A 14,052-nucleotide genomic window follows, 5' to 3' on the forward strand; every position below is an offset into this window, starting at 1 on the left:
TTTATTTGCAAATAAATAAGAACAGGCAGGTGTATGAGGGTTGGTGAAACTTGAAGTACTAACATTAGTAAATGCTACCGGACGAAGCCGGGCGGGTCAACTAGTTTCAAATGAATTTTTATCGCATATTTGTCATCTGTGCTTTATTTAGCAGGAAAAAAACAAATCGTTGATACAAAAATTATTCTAGAAATCGATCGCAATTCATTAAACATTACCAAATCGATCGTTTTAAATATAATTGATTTTCATCACATAAAAACAGTGATCGGCACAAACAAAACATACCATATTAATAAATACTTTGTAATGTTGTAGAAAAATTATTTTCTGATTGTGTTGTTGATGCACAACATTAAATTTGTAACACTTTTCTGATTAATCGATTGCATTCAGCCCCTGGAGGCTTTGAATGCCAAAGAATTAAAAGAATTATCTCATACATATTTCCCCCGGGGAAGTATTAAAGAATTGATTATTTTAAAGCGCAGGATGTAAAACCTTCAACTTAATATTACAAATCAAATTACTAAAACTAGCTTAATCAAGCTATTAAAGTAGGAAGTTATTTGTAACAATAGAGGGTGGTCAATTAGCAAAGTTTCAAGTTAAATTAAATTTTACAATTTATAGTAATATGAACACGATATAATATTTTATTTTGTTGTTAAATTTAAATCGGAAATCATTAGAACTGACACTTTAATTAAAGACTATAATTGAAAAAGTTGCAAATAAAATTTATTGTATATTTTTTTAAATTCTTTGTTTTCGAACAGTTAGTTAATTAATTATATTTAACTAACAGTTATTTATTTATTTGTTTAGTTATTAAATAAACTAGAAATAATAATAGAATAACGATTTATTAAGAGAGAAAAGTGAAAGTACATATTTGTAATTTTGAATTTATATATATGATGGAATACTTAAAACAGAACAAACAGGAATTTTTCAAATACAATACAAGCTATTTGTTTAGAAAACAAATTGTTTGGTTTTTATTTCCTGAAATTGTAACAGTAACAAAATGTATAAAGTTTACAGAGTAAACAAATACATAACATTTATGTTATGACAAAATATTCACAACAAATTTTAAACTTTTTATAATTATTAAACAATTTAATTATAATTTAGGATTATATGACTGCTCCGTTATGCAAATTTTCCTAGTTATTATCCCAAAAAATTACATTTTATCTTGTTTGATTTTGAAAACATTTTGCTCATAAACAACAGAAATTAAAGCAAAGTTAACATAATTTTTTATATTTCGACAGCTTTTTATTTTTACAATATTAAAAAAAACAAGCTCAACAAAAGATAATGCGATTTTTAAGATGGTGATTATAAAGATAAATGAGTTTTGGTTTTGAGTTTTTACGGACTATTTATCAAAGTCTAAAAAATGACAACATGTGATAATTGTGTATCAACAAAAAAATAATATAATAATATGTAATATTAAACTGTTTAGTTACCCACTCTGTTGGTCAAATATTTATGGTTAAACCTAGTTTTTCAACAAAACAAGTTTTAGATAAAACTAGGCTTAAACAAAGATTAGAAAGGGTTTAACTATTTACGTTAACTATGAATTCTCTGAGAGATATTTGTGTTAATTTGTCTACACATATTTGATCGGCAATTCAGATGTATACAACACGAATGTCAGCAAAATATGTTAAAATGATCAGAAGGGAAACCCAATGGAGATTGTGCATAATCAGAAAATTCTCTTATATAATTTGTTAGAACAAAAACCGTTCCCTAGGCCCAATGAGCCAACTACGTGACTAGTTATGTGTCTGTTCTTTTTCCCTTTTCAAAGGTTAATCACGTTAATTGTAGAATCAAAAAAATTTCCCAGAAATTTTTGTAAATAATTGTTGGTTAATCTGCTACATATTTCCAGGAAAGCTAAACCCCAAAATATAACAATTTACATAATATTATTATCAAATGGTAAGTAAACACTTGTTAACCAATTAATTTAATAAACACGATTTATTAATCATTTCTCAAAAGAAGAGGGGATTTCTAAAAAATCAATTGTTTAATTAAAGATTCCATTAACAATTTCAAGTGGTTTCAAAAAAATAAAATATGTCACTTTTGGGAAATTAAAAATAAAACTGTCATCTAAGTATTGGAAACAAAGAATTTTAATCACGTTTTTATATGTGGTTTTTCATTAATTCTAAAATACGTCATTAAAACTTTATAAACATTTAATTAATTCCTTTTCAGACATTATGACTAATAACAAGTTTTGTATTCTGAACATCATAAATTATGTATAAATGTTTCTACATAAAGTTTATGTACTTAAAATTGTTTTTCTAGAGTTCTGCTATAAAATTATTTATTTATTTAATTAAAAAAAAATAAACATTTAATTATTATAAAGCGGATTTAAATAAATAATTTGCTGTAGTATTTGAATTTTTTATTTTGCAGAATAAAGCAGGTGTTTCTGTGTAGGTTTTTCAATATTCTTTGTATTCATATGTACATGAATTAATAAATTTCTTGTTTTTAGAAAAATAAATAAATAAAAGTTTGCAGAATATTTTTAAATAATTATTTCCTAGAATTTAAGTAATAACAATTTAAAGTCGCGCAATTGAAACTCACATGGTTTCTATGTATTCAGCTGCAATGTAAAAGTTTCAAAACTAATGATTGATGAAAATTTGTTATGTTTACATTACCCTACACTAGTGGTCGGCATTAATAGTTCCCAGGGTTTGAACTTGATCGTTTTTTTCTCTTGTAAACATCACCAGCCCAATTATGAAAAAAATTCACCGGGAGTTTTTTCCCTTTTCTTTTTTTTAACATAGAATTTGAATAGGAAAAATGAAAAAATGGAAACAACTCCCGGGGAATTTTTTTCATAATTGGGCTGCACGAATGTCAAAAAACTTCATACAAATTATCAAATAATAATAGAACAAGTAAGAGAGCTATATTCGGCTGTACCCAATCTTATATAACCTTCACCAAATTATACTTCCAAATAAAAATTTTAAATATTTTTAGGAAAACAAAATTTTTTTTTTGGAAATTTTAAAGTTTTTTAATTTTTTTGTAAATTTTGTAAATGGGTTAAAAAATATTTTTTCCGATTTTGACCCATTTTAGGTCCAACTATGGTCTTATATAGTCGTTGCAAATGTCTTTGAAATATCTATCATTAGATATCCATATTGTCTATATTAATGACTTAGTAATCCAGATATATGTACGTCAAAAATTGGTAAAAAATCGTGGTTGTCCTGGTTTTTTCCTTATATCTCAGCCATTTGTGGACCGATTTTCTCGATTTTAAATAGCAACCGAGCCGGAAGAATTCCGTAGATATTGATGTATGACTAGAGATGCCAAACGGGGAATCCCGTAAATCCCGGGATTTTCGGGATTTCTTAAACCCCGAAGCCCGGGATTTTTTAATTTTAAATCCCGGGATTTTCCAAATCCCGTTTTTCATAAATTAATAGGGGAAATTGTCATTTTTGTGTGCCTTTTTTATGCATTTTGACATTCTACATGCCCGAATATCGCAAAGTGATGTTCAGCAAAGTTGTTAAGCTCAACTCCTGCTACAACATAGTTAATAAAGGAAAGCGGTATTTTTGCTTTTCCTAGAGTGGGGCTCTGGAAAATCAATTCTTCACATTCTTTTGTAAGTTATCTAACAAAACTCAATTTAAATCCTCTTCAAACGAAATTGATTTTATCTCAGATGAGGAGCTCGAACAAAATGAAAATATTTCGATTGCTCAAAGGCTAAAATATATTATTAATAAATGTAAAAAACCCAAATAACAATAACGAAACCAAGTTATAATGTAGATTTGCAACTTGCAAAAGAAATAGATCACTTTATTTCTGAAGGAACAATAGGAAAATACTTGCAGATTTGTTATAAGTATTTGCACACGGTTTTGGCAATATGAAAGATGTTTTTCCCCGGATCGGTATTTCGGGATTCTTTACCAAATCCCAATGCCCGGGATTTTCAAAAATCAGTCCCGATTAGCATTTCTATGTATGACTCATGTCTGTAAGTTATTTGGGGGCTTCGGAAAGTTGATTTCAACAGACAGACAGACGGACATGGCTTAATCAACTCCGCTATCTATAAGGATCCAGAATATATATACTTTATAGGGTCGGAAATGAAAAATGTAGAAATTACAAACGGAATTACAAACTTATATATACCTTTCTCACAAAAGTGAAGGATATAATAAAACAGAGAATGAAAGTGCCTAAATTCCAAGCGGTTTTTATTTAAATCGCTAACTAATTAAAAATCTGTTTACATGGAAATTTAAAAAAAATGTATCATCCAGTATTAAACATTTTTCTTTTTATCGAAATATTCATATGCAATTCTAAGACGATCTAGCTATATCAGTCAGTCTGTTGAAGGCACGATAGGCCCTACAGGAAAGGACTTAAGGGGATGAAATTTTCCTCAAATATTATTTGTTGATCAAAAATGTTTGGTATTGAAAATAGGCATACTCGGTCAAGTAGAACTAGAGTTATGGACAAAATTGTAGGACAACTTCCAAAAAATTTGATATTTTTTAAAACCTTTTGCAATTTCCTTTAATATAATACAGATAACACAGTGCAAAAAACAAACGACCATGACAGTATAGCTTCGACTCTACTACTAAAGGGTAGTAAAACCCTATACTCAGTTTTTCGATTTTGGTGACAAATTAATTTTTATGGGCCTCCAAAGGTTCTGATAATCTGTGGGCCCTTAAAAACGTGTAAAAAATTTCAATGTATTACATTGTGCAACAAATGAAGACTTTTGGAAAAACATACGGACTGAACAGTATAGAATCGATTGTATTTTCAACGGGTAGTAAAACCCTATACTCAGTTTTTCGATGTTAGTGACCAATTAATTTTTATGGGCCTCCAAAGATTCTGATAAACAGTGGCCCTCAAAAAACCGTGTCATCAGTTTTTGGCCAACGGCTAATTCAGACTTGGTGATAACGCTTAAGTATATATGGCAATAATATAGCAAAGAATCCACCTAACAAATTGTGTTTACATTTTTAGCTTTTTCTTGTCCTTTTTTGAAAAAAAATATAGGAAGAAATAATTAGTTTTCACTTTTTTTAGAATAACTTACAGGGACTCCTAATTTTTTACCAACAATATTTAGCAAAGTTGTAGTTACGGTTAAGCAGAATTTTCCAATGCAATCTGAACGTGTCTAGCAACTCTCAATAGATAACAAAAATCACTTTGTACCTTAAAGAATTTATTTTTTGACGCGAAATCATAACTTCTATGTTGTGATTTTTAAAATTTAATTAAGGACACCCATTTAATTAAGCAGCGTAATCAGTTAAACAGTTCCTCATTGTTAAATATTTCTTTTTTATTTTGAAATTAAATTCGAAAAAACTATTTCAAAAAAGTATTTCTTTCAGCAGCATCAGCGAATGAAGCTTCTCCTTGATTTTATTTATATTTATGGCTCTTCTTTTATGACAATAATGAAATCATCCAGTCAAGGGTTTAAAATCTTCTTTCATCTTGACAACAAATTGTTTTGCATTTTCAATATATGTGAAATGACAGCACCATATTCCAGCACTTTGTTAAACCATAAATAGCTCCAGTTCTATCACTTTTGGTAGACCCCTTGATAGTCAACGACTTTTCTATAAGTGAATCTTTATTTCTTAAAATTATATTTATGGGGGCTTTCGTTTTAAAGGATATCTTTCGTTACCGCTAAAATACTTTGCCGAAATCATCCAAATTGGGGATACAATTTCAGCCACGATTGCATTTTTACTTTAATCAAAATATAAAAAACACCCCATTCTAAGGGTTTTTGTTGAATGAGGTGTTTAGTTTATTAACCACCGTGACGGTTGGCATTAAAATAAAAATTAAAAAGGTGGGTTCATGAAACACTTCGCACAAATTTGAACATTTGCGCAAATGAAAAACTTAAGTGTTTAAATGAGTACCATTTCTATAAATTTAAACGTTACTCTTTAGGATTTGATTAAAATATATAAAAATAGTCAAAGTAAATTAGGGGAGTTACAACCTGTAGCTTGTATGTCATTCATTTCCATAAAACAAAAGAATATTCATAAGACTAACAACAATATTCAGCCCAAAATTTTGGAGAGTAAAAAACCTACTTCATTAACATTTTAATATTATACATTATTATCAATTCTCTTATGATCAACTCCGTTAAAAGATCATTAAAAAAACACACATAAAAATTTGCATAACTTATACGTCACGATGATTAGTGTTACCTACATAAATCAAACAGAAAAAAACATATGTATATACGTACATACGTTAAAAAATACATAATAAAACATAAAATAAAAATTATAAATAATTTTAATAGTTGTGTTTTTTTTTCAATTGTATTACTCATGACTGAAAATGTTTAATATTTTTAAACATTTTCAAACTCATTCATTCATGGTTTCATAGCTAAAGAAAACGTGTTTGTATTACCAAATCATCCAACTAATGCCAAGACATACATATATTGCAGTTAGATTGTTACCAAAAAAAAAAACAAAACAAACGAAAAATCTTAAATGAATAGAAGCATTTGTATCTATTAATGTTTAGTTTTTAATATTTATTTAAGCCTTTAAGTTTTATAAAAGAAAAAATAAATAAATAAAACAGTTTTGACTGATTTTAAATTCCTAACAATTTATAGTAGACTACTAGTGCCAATAGTAGAGCGTTAAATATAAATAATAAATCTTATAAAATTTTATGCAAAATACCTACCTACCAACACTTTCAATTATAAACAACAAGTATTTTATTTATACTTAAATAAGGAAATGCTAACCATTTAAGAACGTTAGTTATAACAATACCCTACATTTGGCACATTTGCATTTCAAAAGTCTTTAAACGGCATTGAACATTATTATAGACTTTGCGGTGAGGTTCAGGGTTTAAGCCATACAAGTGGTTGAAATCGAAACTTGAATTTTTAATTTGTTTTTTTTTATTTTTTCAAAAAAAATCTTTAAACTTTTTTCAATAATATTATAAAAAGGCAAATGTTTATAAATCTACATAAATTAGAAATATTTTGCAAAAAATGTTCAAATTATTATAAATTTAAAATTAAAAAAAAGAATTAAGATAAATTTAATATTAATAAAGGCCTTCTTGTTCATAATAAATTTTTAAATTTATAAAAGGTTTATAAAACAACTTTTGTATAGAAATTTTGTTTTATAAATTTTTGATAAAATTACAGGCCTTAAATAAATAATTTGAAAAAATTAATTCTTAATTAAATTTTAAAAATCAAATTAAATTGTATGTGCTAGCTAACCAGTCCCTTAAATAATTCATTACGAATTAATTCATAGGCTTAATTTCTTACTAAGTACTTCAAACGTATTGAATGAATTTCCTTTCATTCTTGATAGAATTAATTCCTCATTGCAAAATTCAAGTTTTCATTAATTCAAATTCAGTACAGAAAGAAAGGACTTAATAAAATCAATTCAAATATATTTCGAGGCTCTGGAATTTTAATTAAAACCCGTATCAAACACCATTCAATGTGTGATATTTGTGAAGATTGCTACAGAAACCTATTAATTTCGTCGATATATTCACCTCCAAGGTTTTCGATTACTGAAAACAAATATGAACATTTTTACGAATCACTAGAACCCCGATTCCTGGCAGCTGGCAATTATAATGCTAAGCATACTCACTGGGGATCAAGACTAGTAACCCCGAAAGGTCGCGCTTTGTTTAATACAATTTCTAAATTGAATTCGAGCGGAGAACCAACATACTGGCCTACTGACCCAAGCAAAATACCCGATGTCACTGATTTTGCAGTTACAAAAAATTTACCAATGGAACTAATGCATTTTAAATCTTCATTAGAATTATCCTCGGATCACTCACCCACCTTCGTTACTCTACTGAACCCCCTAGAAATAGTATCCCCGACTGGTCACTCTGCAATATCAAGCACGAAAATAAATTGATTGAAATATAGAAAATATATTAGCACACACAGTACAGAAAATATATCGCTAAGAACACCAGAAGATATCGATATCTCACTCAAAATTTTTTAACAAATAACCCAACAAATAAGATACAATAGACTCTATTCTGCAGACATTGAACAGTTACTAGCTGAAAAAAGAAGAGTTCGTCGAGAGTGGCAACTCTACAGATCCCCTCAACTTAAAACGGAGCTTAGAAAATGTCGCAAACGCCTCAGTATGCTTCTTCACAAACGCAAAACTGACTCAATTAATAAATATCTGGAGAACTTAGATGCCACCCAGTACTCAAATTACTCTCTATGGCGAAAAGACCTGTTATGAGCAGACCTCCTCTACGTAATTCTAGTGGAGGCTGGGCGAGAAACGATACTGAAAAAGGAAACCTGTGTGTTAGTCATCTAAAGAATGTATTTTCCCCAAACGAGTCAAACGACATAATAGAGTTACCTACCACCTACTTTACCCCATATTACTGCAGCTGAACCACTTCGTTTTGAGATTTCAGAGATTGTCAAGGCTATTGTTGATTTAAACTCCAAAAACTCACCTGGTATTGATAAAATCAGTAACAAGATGCTCCTCGAGCTACCCCAAATAGTTACAATGATACCTACGCCGGGAAAAGATCACAGTAAAGTAGAATCATATAGACCCATTAGCCTATTTTTACTGGCTAATTGGTAAAAACTCGAGATTGGATTTAGATTGCAAACTTTAGCTGTACAGCTCAATAATAAAACCCAATTGATGCTATGGAATTCAATTATGGGGCACGGCCTCAACTTCTAATATTGAAAAAATTCAAAGATTCCAAAATAAAATATTACGAATGATAACAGCAGCGCCTTGGTATGTGAGAAATATTAACATTCATAAGGACCTAGGTGTCTCCCTGGTGAAAAATGAAATAAAAAAACAAGCGGAGTCATATTTGAAAAAGTTAGAAGTTCACCCAAACCCACTTGCACGAACATTAATGAGAAGTAATGGCTACATCCGACTAACAAGAAGGAATTCAACAGAACTGCGCTGATGATAGGATCTATAAATTAAACATAATTTTTCGTCCAACTGTGGTGGGACGTAAATAAAAAATAATATTTAGATTTAAGATTTGAACAAATTATTGATAGTTCACATTATTTTGTGAAGATACAATAAATAAAATATGAAATAAAAAAAAAAATTTATTTCGAATAGACAATTTTGTTCAATTCATGAATTCTATTCAACAGAATGAAACTAAAGTATGGTTTAATGGCATGAATTATTGACTGATTTGCAAGACACACGATAAGATCTCTGAGCAAGTACTTCATGATAGTGGATATTTTTAATCTCTTACGAAATTGTCTTCATAAGAAGTCTTTACCTGTTGTTTGTAATGTTTAGGGCTGTATATAAGATCATATGGGTCGGCCGCAGCACATAGAAAATATTTACAACTCTTTTGTCTCTTCATTAACATTTTACTTTGAGTTTTCTAAAGGCCAATATGTAAAAAGTCTATTCTATTTAGCGATTAAGACTAATCAAACAAAAATCGAACATTAAATAAGGAAGCCTAAATATCACGCAGCATTTGAGTGGAACCCTTAAGAAAATCGTAGCAATGTTCAACAAAGACATCTTGGAGACGTCGATAAAGAGACGAGAAAGCACAAAGTAGACTCAAAACTAAAACAACTTATAAATAGGCTGGTTAATTAGGATCCTAACTACAACACCTCGTATAATGCGGTACCCGAATTTAATAACTGCGAAAAAACAATAAGTTCAGATAGTTTGGATAACTTGCTTAAGCTGGCCACACACGGAATGATTTGTTCGCCTGGTATGTGATTGAAAATTTTCAATTACTTGTGATTTGTTGCGGTTAAAACTAAGTTCCGAATTAGCATATAGTATGAAATGAATTTGACTCTGATTATTTATTTGCTATTATAAAATTGTTTATTGAAACCGAATGTATATTTTCTATTCACTTAGTTTTTGTATACATATATTTACAGAATATATATTGTTTTATTATAAAAGAAAAATCTGTCACGTTCGATATTAAATTTTATTTATTATAAAATCATCCAAAGATGGTTTTTATTTAAATATAACGGATTGTAAATGAAAAATATTTGCTTTAAAAGGAAACATTTTCCTCTCACGATTGGAAAATTTTCGCATACTTCAACATGTACTTCAAAATGACTTCCGTTTTATGTCACGTACGATATACCCTTCTTTCGCTCGATATTTTGGACAACAATGTTTCGAAAAAAATTTTTATTATTTTTAAATCTGAATGGAACATAAAGACCAAATAATTTTTCAGATACTCTTATTTTTGCTAAATCTATTCCACTCTATAGGCGTACAAATGTCACGTACGATGATATGGAATTGCCCATATAGGACTTCTTCACTTTAATGCAGATGTATCTTTTATTCAGTCGGCTTTAATAAGGAGAATTGGGATATTATTTTTTGAAGTCATATTAAAACGGTTATAAATGAACAACTGTAGGGAATTTTCAACATTATTTTTCTAAATTAATTCTTCGCAATGAATCATAGTTTTATGCTTTAAACACAAATATTTTAAAAATAGCAATAGTCATTAGCAGTAGCAGCTTGACAAGTTTATAATTGCTTTGTTTTTAAACTTCTTCTACCTCTCTTATAAATAATTCACAATTGGTTAGACAAGTATAGAAACAAAAGAGTTCCGGTAAAAACCCAAAATAATATTCTTCAAAATTCTATTTATATATGTATGTTGTTTATAATTAATAATTTTTAGAAATTTTTACACTATAAGTGTTAAGGTTCTTTTATTGGCGGTTTTGTAAAGGTTATTGTTCTTGGCTTAAAAAAAAAAATACTTTAACGTTTAACGAAACTAAATACCTTAAAGTTTCTTTCTTACCTTTTTGTTTTTTAAGATTTTTGGTGGTTTTTTATAATTATGTTTTTTTTATAAGTATCCGCAATCAAGGTTTCTCCCAAAAAAATAAAAATTTCATCAAAGTTAAATTGAGGTATCTGGTTAAAACCGCTTTTGTTTGGTTGAATGTTTTGTTAAGATCTTGCGATTGTTAATTTAACAATAAAAAATATCTTCTTTAAAACTTTTTTTTTATTTTTTTTTGTTTAAACTCATTAAACACTTAAAATTTGATTGATTTGTTTTCAATATTTGGAAATTTTATGTTTCAAACTTTAATTTTAGTTTGAGTTTTCTTAAATTAAAATTAAATATTATTTCGGTTTCAGCTTGACTCTATTTAAAATTCATTGCAAACTTCCGTTTCATTCTCTTCCGTTTTTATTTTGTTTTTTTTAAAAATAAATACTTTGTTTTTCTTTGTGTTTTCAACTTCAGTAATAGCTACGATTTCTATTAATATTTTGCTATTATTTTACTCGTATTATTTTTTATTTACCGTTTTTTAACCATCACGTTCACAAGTTCAAATCGTAACTGAGCTTCGTTTAGTTGGTACCTTCGATTATTATAGTCCCCATTTTAACATTTATATTCATGTATGAATGATTGTGTTCGTGTTTTGAACCCCCTCTTTAACTATTGTTGTTGTTGTTATTGTCGTTGTATGTGTTTGTTTTTGTTTATTGTTATTGGGGGACTCTTAATGGTGATCGTAAGTGTAGAGTGTATGTATTTGTAAGATCGTATGTCAACGAGATTCACCTTTTATTTACCCGCTCAATCTTGTACTTCTTAACTGGTTCGTAGTACCTAATGCTTGTTAATGACTGGGAATTTTTGGTGTTGGCTTTTAACGAAAATATAATAAAATAAAATTTTGTTTTTACATAAAATTAATTTGAATATATTCTTGATTGCCTTTCTTTTGAACAATAAACGAGGCAGGTTTAAGGAATTTAGTTAAAATTTTCCAACATCCACTGATCAAATAAAATTTAATAAGTATAAACATTAGGATGGCCCTAATGGATTTTTGCCAGTCTAACTCCCCAGTTTGGTGAACATTGGTAAAAAAACATGTAAGAAAGTATGGTCGGCCAAGCCATTTTTCTTTTAAAATTTCAATAATTTATATTTTTGTGTGATTTTCGGAAGTGGGCCTTATATGGGGGCTATGACCAATTATGGACCGATCACCATGAAATTAGGTCGTGTGATTTGTGTCTATATGAAAGTTTACTATGTTGAATTTTGTGAGTATACCAACATTTTTAAGCGATTTATGCACGTTAAAGTGATTTTCGGATGCGGGTCTATATGGGAGCTATGACTAATTATGGACCGATCGTAACAAAATTTGGTAACATGAATTTTGTATATATAAAACTTATTTGGAGCGCAATTTGTGGAGATACATTTATAAATCAAACATTTATGACCGATAAAGTCCAATTTCGGAAGGACATTTGTATGGGGACTAGGTGAAATAATGGACCGATTTCAGCCAGTTTCAATAGGAGTAAAAATGTAGTTTTGAAACTACCGTTAAAAAAAATAATTTTTTTTGGTCATACCTACGAATAGGTTAACGGTATCCTACGAAGACAAAAACTCATATACAAGCAAATATGGATATATTTTAAGTAAAAATACGCTTTTATATTAATATTTCTCAAAATATGTTAATTTAAATTTAATAATTTAAATTAAATTGCAAAAGTAATTATTTAATGGCAAAATTTTTACAAAAACTGAAGATATTGCATTTTTTCCCCCTTGTAAATACACCTCAAAACTAAATCGCAAGTCGGCACGGGTTGAAATCATGATAGAAAGACAAAATTTCATATTTAACTATAGTTTTATATACATATATAAAAAAAATAGAGGGTATGCGTTCCAAAATTAAAAAAAAAATAAAAATTTTGGGACCCTCTAATATACATATGTACAACTCTTCCTTTATTTTAAACTAGCTAAAACCCGGTGTGCTTCGCTACCCGTACCGTAAAGATTTACAATATATTTAGTCTATCTAAAATTAGTTTCTGTTCATGTGAAAAACATGGATTTTCTAGATTTAGTCCGCAAATTTGTTGTTCATTAATTGCCTTAATTGCCTTACTATACAAACAATCATACAAACAAACACATATTGACTTTTATATATGTACATTAGAGTGCTCCAAGATTGTATGGACGAAAAAAACTTTCTAGGTACAGGCCGTCCCCCCCTCTAGAATTGTTCTATGTATTGTAGAAACACGTTGTGTAAAATATTAGGATGATAGGATAACGTTAACTGGTGGCGCAACGACGCTGAAGTTTTGAGGTGCATTTACAAGGGGAAAATATGCAATTTTTTCAGTTTTTGTAAAAATTTTGCCATTAAATAATGACTTTTACAATTTAATTTAAAAGAATCGAAATGTGTACGTAATTGTCGTTATAATAAGATATAAAAGACAAAAATTGGTGAAAAAATGTTAAAGTTATTAAAAAATCGCCAGGCCATTAACGTGTCTCAGGCCACTAGAACAAGAAATTTATGAACAAAATTAACATATTTTGAGAAATATTAAAATAAAAGCTTATTTTTACTTAAAATATATCCATATTTACTTGTATATGAGTTTTTGTCCTCGTAGGATACCGTAAACCTATTCGCAGGTATGACCAAAAAAATTAAATTTTTTTAACGGCAGTTTCAAAACTCCAATTTCAAATTTTTAAAAATTTTGTTAAACAAATTTCAGAATTTTTTGATCATCACATGGGGATTTATTGACAACATAATAGGGAATAAAAATGTAAAAAAAGTATGTCAATACATCCTATAGTTTTTCCGTACCTGCGATATAAATTTTGCGATTTTCGAGAAAAACTCATTTTTTGGCCATATTTTGGGGAATGACCAGAATTTCCTTACTGTAATGATTTTTAAGTAAAAGCTATTCAGAATAATATAGTCCAGGTAATTTTAAATATAGTCTGAAATTTTTACTAAAATCGGAAAACTTT

At 28.7% G+C, this 14,052-nt stretch overlaps 1 protein-coding gene across 1 annotated transcript in view; it reads right to left on the reverse strand.

The window, feature by feature from the left end:
* Nucleotides 1–11,484, reverse strand: part of LOC135960160 (sodium-dependent nutrient amino acid transporter 1) — a 37,555-nt gene extending 26,071 nt beyond the window's left edge. Inside the window, exon 1 of the mRNA XM_065511386.1 lies at nt 11,011–11,484. The gene's annotated coding sequence lies outside the window, so the exon portion shown is untranslated. The remainder of the gene's footprint in view (nt 1–11,010) is intronic.
* Between the last annotated feature and the right edge of the window lie 2,568 nt (nt 11,485–14,052).

This window comes from Calliphora vicina, chromosome 5 (assembly GCF_958450345.1).
Source record: "Calliphora vicina chromosome 5, idCalVici1.1, whole genome shotgun sequence".
Taxonomy (NCBI): domain Eukaryota; kingdom Metazoa; phylum Arthropoda; class Insecta; order Diptera; family Calliphoridae; genus Calliphora; species Calliphora vicina.